A 9,852-nucleotide genomic window follows, 5' to 3' on the forward strand; every position below is an offset into this window, starting at 1 on the left:
AATGGCAACTTTCGACGAGCCTCCAATGCCGGCACTTAAAGGTGGGAGGTAAATTATAAAGTAGCGCACCATGGTGAGAGACTCTACAGTACTGTATGAATGCTGGATCTTGTACTGCAGGATAAATATCGGGTACGCGAATACAAACGATACGATTCAATATTGTGTGCGGAAATCAATACGTCGATCTTAAAAGTTTCGACTACCTAAGATCACGAGTGAATTTTTTCAAGTGATGGAGTACGTTTATGAATGAAATATTTCTGGAAATATACCAGAGTATCGTTCCTTTGCAATTCAAGTAATCATTATCGTGTGCGCTAGAGCGTTGTTGTGTGCAGTGTTACAGTGAGTTAATAAATATACGTATTTCGCCTTACAGAATTACAGTAATTTCGGGTGAGGTTATAATTATCTTCATTCTCCTCAGATTAAGCTAGCTCTCATTTCATATAGAACTAATTTTTCATGTTTTTTTTACCAACATAATAATTTGCTATTTTATCTCATACTTTCATCTACCATTTTCAACTTAAGTTTTCATCTAATACTTTCAAAACCAGTGCACTAAAACGAACTGTATTCAGCAGAGTTAATAAGTACGTATACCTGAAGCACTTTTTCTGATTGAATTAGAACTGCTATTTCAATTTCTTACTGAATAAATGCCTCTTAGTCTAAAGAGTGGATATACCGGTCATAGAATTAAACTGTATGGACTTTCAAATATGCCTATGAATTATAAATTTAAGGTCGAACTTCAGCTCAACTGCATTAATTTCTACACAACTGTGTAGATTGTGCTACATGTATAATATAAAGTTTCCTTGCAAATAGTAGATCAACCGCGTGTACTGAAATATTCGATTCAATGGTATTTAAAATTGAAATAGCATCCACGAACTATTCACAAGCATCCAATTTTTTCTACCAATATTAAGCTTCTGAGCATTTAGTTTAATATTGAATAAAGCTTAACTCTATTATTACTCTATATTTATAGGCTAGTTTTGAATTACTATTTTTATAGAGAGCAACAATCCCCCGAATTCTGTTTCAAATCCGAAAAAAATGGCTTATTTTCATTTTTTCTAAATGTTGACTTTAACAGGTGCAACCCGACATTAAAAAAAATCTACTAAAAGGATAGGTTTTAAAAGAAAAGTAATTTTTTGGGGGTTTTGGAATACCTTCACATAGATTTGCTGTCCCTAACACACCCATGCGATTCTCGGGAAAGGAAACCTAATACCAACAATTTAAATTCTGCTTGAAATTTACACCTTTGAGTACTTTCATCTCTTTTTTTCTAATAACTACTGTTGATTTAGTAGAGTAATTCTGAATATTTCAAAGCGATTTTCTTCCATTTAAACAAATTACATCTGTTTAAATAATGGTTTTCTTATGGGCTTTTTTCTAACATAATTGTAATGAAGTTTCCTTTGTTATATATTGTATATTTCTTAAATATCTCAGTCTGATTATTTAACTAACATTTTTCTGTTTACACAATAAAATCGCAATTGAAAAAAATTAGAATTGCTTTCTCATAGAGGGAGGTTTGTAATTATCGAGATTTTAAAATCTACTTTTTGACATATTTCGACATAATTCGACCCCAGCGATTAATATCCAGACCTGATTGGATTTTGAGCTAGATCGGCAACTTAGAAGTTGTTTTTTCTGATTTTGAAGATTAAAGAGAATTTACCTGGTTTAAATGAGAAAAAAATCTTAGATATTTAAAATACTACACTGAGAGATAAAGGTTATTCGTTCACATCTTTGAGGTACGTTGATGTGCTAACTGATGAAACTTTCATGCTTTAAAAACTTTGTTAATACAAACAGCAAGAAGGATAAAGCCCCTTCGGGTCCCAATAGAACGTTTCTAAAGTTTTCAATTAGAAAGTTCCAAAGGGTGGACAATTCCGCATGTTCCCGGGTCTTAGCTGAATCGTTCCACGTACGTTCCTGGGATGTTTTGTACCATACGGAAATTGACAGGTAACGTAAAGTAACATTTAATAAGAAAGGATCAAAATTCGGAACAAAATTCTTTTAAAATTTGACAAAATACTGAAAACAACTAGAAATTGAGGGTGTCGGTTGAATCCCATGTGAATTTTTTCACAGGTACGGCATTATCCTAGTACATATTTTTCTCCACGCAGTTGAGAACGAAATAAAGAACACCTGCCAAATATCTGGAATTTTGCGTGAATTTGAATTGATGTTATTTTAGAGGACGTACAGTGGTGCTAAGAAAATTATAATTTGAGAGAAAATATATTCATTTTTCGAAAGGGAGAAATGCACGGATAACAAACTCCAGCAATTGAACAGCGAGAACCTTTCGCAAATTTATTTTTTTACGGACAATTCTGACATCGGAGAAGTATTCTCGGGGTCTGCTTATATCGCAAGACACACGAATTGATGATGGTAAACATAAATTTAGCAAAATATTTCGCGAAACTGAGCACGAACTGGAGAAAATTGACAAGTTCTATGAGAGAACATCGACAACTTCTATGAGAGAACATCATGAGATTATAGATTTCAGCTACTGGTAGACAGTGCAGGCTGTGTCAATACTGTTAAGAACGACACGCTCACGACACGACGTTACGGAGCGAAACATTTTCCCTGATTCTTGCTCCGTTTCGCGGAGTATTTCGCGAAATCAATATTAATTATCATTAGTTCGCGGGTCTTAAGATATTAGGAGTTTCTCGGGCATGCTTTTCAGAAATCAGAATTGTATGTAAACAAATAAATTTGCACTAAAAATATTCATTGCCTCAGCAAGAGAGTAGGTCATCTAAGATTTTATCCATCCGAGGATCACGTTAAAACCTGAATACAGTAAAACTCTTCTACAGGGCCAATTTTGGGGCTTACGTTGGGTGGGAACTAACTCATTATAGCCCGTTCCGCTTTTGTTTTTTTCACGCCTGAGTGTTCCCTTGAGTGACAATTGTTGACCTCGCGCACCCCGCGCAGATCCTATTACAGCTTTCTGCGGAGCGGCGTCAATTCTCGGATGGGCTATAGAAGAGAGGGCTATTGAAGAGTTTCATTGGAGTTGGTAAGTTTTCCTTCATTCGTTCTCAAATACGTGGAGAGAAAGTATGTATTGGGACAGTGCCGTACCTATAAAAAAGAAAATTCCAAGTCGGATTTAACTAAATCCTTAACTGTTTTACCAATTCATGAACAAAAAATGAAATTTATATTTTGAAAAATCGATACTTTTATTATTATTAGCAGAGCAAATTTCAAATTTCCTGTAAAAATATTGTTTTTCAGTAAAAACAATTATATGAATAAATTTAAGTTGTTTAAATACTTTGAAGTCACTTTAAGATATTTACAGTTATATCACTACATCAAAAATTATCATTTGTGGCAGAAATGGCAATAAATATATCAATGGTGGGGGAACAATTTAATTTGGCTAATAAATTTATTTCTCTGAAAAAATTGCATTAAATCAAGTAGGCTGAATTACTTGGCGGATTTTACTTGGAAGAGGAAAGTATTTTCTTTTTAGAAGGGACCGATTTTCTTTAATGAAGAAAATAGTAGAATGAGGACAACTATTTGAATCAAGAATATATATAATCCAAGCAAAAAAATATTGAGATAAATTTTTCCATTATACTTATTTACGTGAAGTTGAATAAAATATTGAATCAAGAATATTATATTCTCATGATAAATAACTAAAACTGTTACAAAATGTTTCTTGATCCAAGTAAATTCATATACTTACTTTGACTGCTATTTTATTTCGAACAATGTTCATTTTTTTGAGACAAGAAAATGAGTGTATTCAGTAAAGAAATATAATCTCTTAGATAGATGCTTGAATATTTTTTGTCAACAAATTATTAATTTAAAACGAATGTCAGATTTGCTTTGAAGATAGCTATGTTATCAAGATAGATCACATCAGTTTCCTTAATATAAGAATTGTAGACTTGATACAATAGACATTGCACACATACTATAAAAATGATTTTATTGGTCTAAATCAATTTACTTCTTACTGCATAAGTATCTTATGAAATCTTCAACGCTCATAAATTCTGTTCGCAGCATGAAGTTCGTTAGTAGTAATTACTGTGTTTCATTATTTAATTTTGAGATATAATTATTTTGAGTTTCAATAATATTAATAAAATGCAAAACATTGGTTTATATAATCAATTTTAATTCTGCGAATGTAGATAAGAATTTGTAACTTGGATGAACTACTAACTTTAGACTGACACACAAATCAAATCACTCATCAAACTATTTTAAAAAAAGACTTCTGAGATTATGGCGTAGATAAATTTTTGGTGGCAAAAATTAAATTTTTTTTTAATACATGTGAAAAAAAGTGTTTTTAATTTTGAAATAATTATGCAAGGCTCAAAGTCCGTTCATTCCTAAAATCAGTAAAAGGTTATAAATGTACTACGTCTATCATTTTTTTTCGCTGATAATTTAAATTGATTAATCTACCTAAAATGAAACCATTTCGAATTTTTGAACCGTGAAAAATTTTTGTGAATCGGAAAATTACTGGTTTTTGTCTTGATTAAAATGACCACCCTGAAATTATATTTGTGTAGTGTTCAAGATAACAAAAAAGCATCCGAATTATAAAATAATAATAAATATTCCTGCTAAATACAGAAATTTTTTTAAATTATGTAAAAATTACTTTTATGGATTCTGCTAGATTAAAATGGATTTTGAACAAGTTAAAAATTTGGTTACCTGAACTTTATAAAATTTAAATTAGAGTAGCGAGACATAATTGTATTTTTTTATACACAATTTTTCCTAAATAAAAACTAATAACATTATTCAGCCGAAACATTTCTCATAAGTTTCTATTGTTTGAGAAGTATTACTTTGCACCAAAAACTGATTGAGAGACAATTAAATAAAACAGTTGGATAAATTGAAAAAAGCGCATTTTATGGAGATTTTTGTACAGCAGAAAATCGTTTTTTGTTATGAACGTTATTAAAGCATTTTCAAACTCGAATTTTTGTATTGTTTATTACTTTTATATATTTTCTACTCAATTTAAATATTGAAAGAAAAAAATTATTAAGCCTTTTTGAAATAAGCTAAATTCAATTCTAAAATCTTTCGATATAAAAAATGGTATATTATAGTCTCTCGAAAATTTACAATTATCATTTCAATAATTATCAGAAAGATGTTTTCTTTAAAGAAACATTGAGTTAAACAACTTTTAGTTTGAAGATGGTTGAGACTCATCATACAACTTGGTACGGCGCTGCCTTGAAATTCTTACCCAACATTTTGTCACCGAAATCCAAGTGTTTTGATAGCAAAATGGATAGATCGCGCGGTTAGGACACACTAGTTTACGTAGTTTAGATAGGGTTTGAATCCCCGGCGAGTGCGACTTTTCAAAGCATTTGAGCGTGCGCATATATTTATAAATAACCATTTGTGCGAATTAAATGTTTTATTAAATTAAAAAATAAAGATTTTATAACAATAATTTCAAAAATAATATTTATTTCATTAAGGAATCGTATTTTGAATTCTCGTAAACTGTCGCCAGTGCCTACAATTCAGATTTCTTGTGTAACAGACTCTTCTCAAGTGCAAATTTCGTTTAAGTTGAGACACTAGTCTATTGCTCCGAAACTACATGTTCTTAGATTAAGAAAATATATTTTTGAAGTTTTCAAAATGATTTCTTGGGAGTAAACTATGTTCTGCGTTACTGCGAAATTCACTACTGTGAACTCCCGCTAATGAGTACGCTTTTGCCCCGATAGTAAGAACGACGCTACAACCCCTTCCACCACCACCCCCCCACCCCAATTCATTTCTACATTTTATGATGTCATCAAATGTACAATACACTCTAATTTTAATTTTAATTCATAATCAGATAAATTCGATACTTACAATGGAAGATTTTATATTTGGGATGTCTTTTAACGTTTCTTTCACGACCAACATCACATGCAAGAGGCAGGCAGTTTTCGCGATTAAGAAATGGATAAGTGCGTGCCTGCAAAATGAGGCTCATTCAGTCGTAACTTATGTTATTTCGCCATAGTCCTTACGGAATACATATAAAAAATGTGTCAATAATATTTTGTATTGAGAAAATGCGATTCAGTCGAACCAAATTAATATTTTATTAAAAATAAATTATGTAATTATCTTATTTCAAATGATATTTGCAAGTCTTTGCCGTCAGGCAGGTTATGTGAGCGTCAAGTTGTGGTGTACCAGTTATGCTTTGCAGTAGAAAATTGCATCGAACTCTATAATATCTGTTAGAGTTATTTGCCCGTTAAAGTATTAGCGTTATTTGCAAAGTTTATTTGTAAAAATATTATACAATTTAGTTGCTCGAGACAATAAGAAACATCATTTTGTACAATTATATGTGTTTTTAAACGAAAAGATGAAGTTTTTGGCGAACAAGAATACCTTCGATATTGTGGTTATGTTCACTTCATCAGTTCACGAATTTGTCAGATTCATGCTGGGGTCTTAGCAATTGATTTTTGAGGTTCGGAAGTGCAAAATCAATTAAAAACCCTGGCGGACCAAAGGAACCGAGTAGAGCCCCCACGAAGTACCCGTAAAGACCCCATTGGGTCCCCATTCGGTTCCTTTTTAAAAAACTCAAAAAACAGCAAAATCAACTTTTTAATTGTTTAAATTCGAATTCTACATAATATTCCCTATAGAAGGTCACGGAATAATCGCAATAGCTTTTTTTTGCAACTGTAAAAAGTTTAAAAAAATATAAGACGTATAACGCCTGTTGACTGCTACACTTCAAACGCATCGCCTGTAAGTAGCAGTCAACAGGCGTTATACGTCTTATATTTTTTTTAAACATTTTACCGTTGCAAAAAAAAACTATTGCGATTATTCCGTGACCTTTTATAGGGTATTTTAACGTAAAATCTGAATTTCAACAATTTAAAAGTTGATTTTGCTGTTTTTCCGAGTTTTTTAAAAAGGAACCGAATGAGGACCCAATGGAGTCTTTACGGGTGCTCTGTAGAGGCTCCATTCGGTTCTTTCGGTCCACCAGGGAAGATATCGAATATTTAATATAAAAAAAATACGTATAGCTCCTCAGAAGCTTCCTTCTGTTTGCTGTCGTTCACTAAGAGATAAGTATGCCGTTCACTGGTTTCGAAGGTTTACAACATTAATATAAACGGAACTTGAAATTTTAGGTTCAAAAACGCCCGATATGAAACAAAGTGAAAAGAAGAACAACGTAAATTTTTGAAAATCCTACAAGATTAATATAACAACTTTTGGAATTTTCTTTGAAAGCTTCAAGTTCAGAATAAACAATGAGACGATATGCACTTAATCGGCACGCGTGCGAATCGCACGAGGTGCGACGCATATGTCACGCATATGCGGGCACATCTGTTTGGTGACCTGCGTGACACGCGTTACGTTTTATTTGCCCCCGTGTCTGCACAGTGCGTAGCACCGTGCGCGCATATTGTTATCTGGGAATATGTCGCAGGGGTGGGGTCTCCTCCTGTGTTCTCATTATTGAGAGCGGACCTGCGCTAAATGTTCGCAGTGCCGCAACTCAAGTGTACATATAGTTATATTGACAGTTATATTATAAATCCAAAATTATTAGATAATTTTACATAAATTTAAGCTTTTTTCATTCTTTATTCGCATTAACATAGGGAAAGTTATAGTAATTTACCAATATTATTTTTTCCAGTATATTAAATAAGAAGTGAGCAAAAAAAGGGTGATAAATCCACTTAATACATTTACTTAGTATTTCGGGATATATCGTAGCTTTATATCCATTGATAAAAATCACTTTAAAATGCAATAATATGTAACCAGTTAGGCCGACAATCAAATTAAATACAAAAATGTATTTACTTTAAAACGGACTTCAAATTATTAAAGAAATTATAATGGAATTATTCTCTTTTCATTCAGTGAAGGCATATTTCACTAATTATTATTCATGTTCGAGAGATATAAATTCATAACTTGTTGTTTACATATGAGATTAGAAGATAGTTTTACACATCATCACTATATTTGGAATTGTTAAAATTTAATTTTCTAAAAGTATGTGTTATAGGGAAAATATAGAAAACTATTTGAGGTTGACATATTATATGGTAACAGGAAAGTAAGAGTTATAAAAATCCAAATTGTGTTTTTCAGATTTACGGTAACCTTAACAAGTAACATTTTTGAAACAACTAAGATTAGATAATCGAACTAATATTTCATTTACTGCAATTCAAAAGTCGACCAAAGTTGTTTTCTTTTTTGTGGCTCGAATATTTTTTCTGATTATCCTCATGACTCAATTCATAAATAAATGTGGTTAAATATTTAGCTCTGTCTGTTCCATAAGAAGTTAAACGAATAATAATCTGCACTCACAATTTACTTGAGTGCAAAAGTTAGTACCTTATTTGTACAGTGTTAGTGAATGCGTTTTTAGTGTAAAAAATTATTTCAAAGATTGTACTGGATTCATATAATTATGTTTATTATGGAACGGTTGTAAAAATGGACACTGCGTGCCCGTGAATGGGCAGAAGTGAATGTTAAAAGACAGTAAGAGGAAGGGAGGGTACTTGCATAATGCAACTGTGGAAAAGAAATAATCATTCCTTCTTGTCAGAGTAATTGTCAAGGGGAGCCAAAAATAATTAAAATAAATCACTTTAAGGTTAATACAGGTTTCAGTTACTGGAATCACGATATTTTCTTCTTCGCCTAGAAATATTTAAGTTTACCTCCGCAAGACCTTAAAAAGTGTTCCCCTTCAAGAGCGCAGTCTCAAGTAAATTGTCATTAGTAAAGCGATTTTCGGAAATTTTGTCTACAAAGTGCCTCAAAAACTTGATAAAAGTCATATATTTTTCCATCTTTTAAGAATAATAAACAGGAATTTAAAAGTTAATTAAGACGGTTTAAAAGTAAGTCACTTGGTTTGTTGTGCACAACCTTGACATTAACGGTGCTGATCGGCGTGGAATGTAGAGCTTTTTGCTTGCTCCTAAAACAAAAGACCAAAAGGATTGACGTTGGTTCTTGATAAAATCCAGTATCGAATGATCTTTATTTTTAAATGATATGAAATTTTCCGCGACGTGGATGCATGCTTTTGGATACAAATTCCACTTCCTTAACACACACTAGATTCATTTTCATCTACTTTGCATAATAAAAAGGATATTTGTGAAAATAAACGAAATTAACACCCTTTTCACTAAAAGTAACTGTTGATGAACATCCGTTCCAAAATATAAGAGATAGGACAAAACTTCATATAGTTTTACGGGGAATTTCATAAGCTTGCATTCTTCTTCAGATTGCTTCAAACCTGAATGCTTTGGAAAGGATTAGTAATTTATAAAAAAACATATCCCAGGTGGATAAATTCAGTCACTGGCAGAGTAATGGCGGATGGTTGGCTCTACGATAAGGTTAGTACTATGCCAACAGTATAAATTTGTTTTAAATGAAAAAAATACGTTTTAAAATATGTTTCATGTGTTCAAAAAGTTTGAATGGTTGAACAATAAATAATTAATAACAAACATACAACTTATTAATTTAACAGTTAAAAAGAATATGGGCCGAACGAATAAACAAAAGTAATATTAACGGCTAATATACCACAAAATACTTAATCCTCTTTTAGAAAGAGGTCTTTAAGGCATGCCAAATACGAGGGTAGTTCAATAAGTCCTTAGAATGACCAACAGATGGCGCGCGAATCGCTCCAAATCATCTGTTTTCAGTCAGCACCACTCCCGACTAGAT

At 32.0% G+C, this 9,852-nt stretch overlaps 1 protein-coding gene across 2 annotated transcripts in view; it reads left to right on the forward strand.

Moving 5' to 3' along the window:
• Positions 1-108: 108 nt before the first annotated feature.
• The window catches only part of LOC117173207 (glucose dehydrogenase [FAD, quinone]-like), a 164,928-nt gene continuing 155,184 nt past the window's right edge, over positions 109-9,852 (forward strand). Inside the window, exon 1 of one of the 2 annotated variants that reach the window (XM_033361651.1) lies at positions 109-399. The gene's annotated coding sequence lies outside the window, so the exon portion shown is untranslated. The remainder of the gene's footprint in view (positions 400-9,852) is intronic. The other variant, XM_033361650.1, reaches the window with a different exon arrangement.

This window comes from Belonocnema kinseyi, chromosome 5, assembly GCF_010883055.1.
Source record: "Belonocnema kinseyi isolate 2016_QV_RU_SX_M_011 chromosome 5, B_treatae_v1, whole genome shotgun sequence".
In the NCBI taxonomy this organism is placed as follows: Eukaryota; Metazoa; Arthropoda; class Insecta; order Hymenoptera; family Cynipidae; genus Belonocnema; species Belonocnema kinseyi.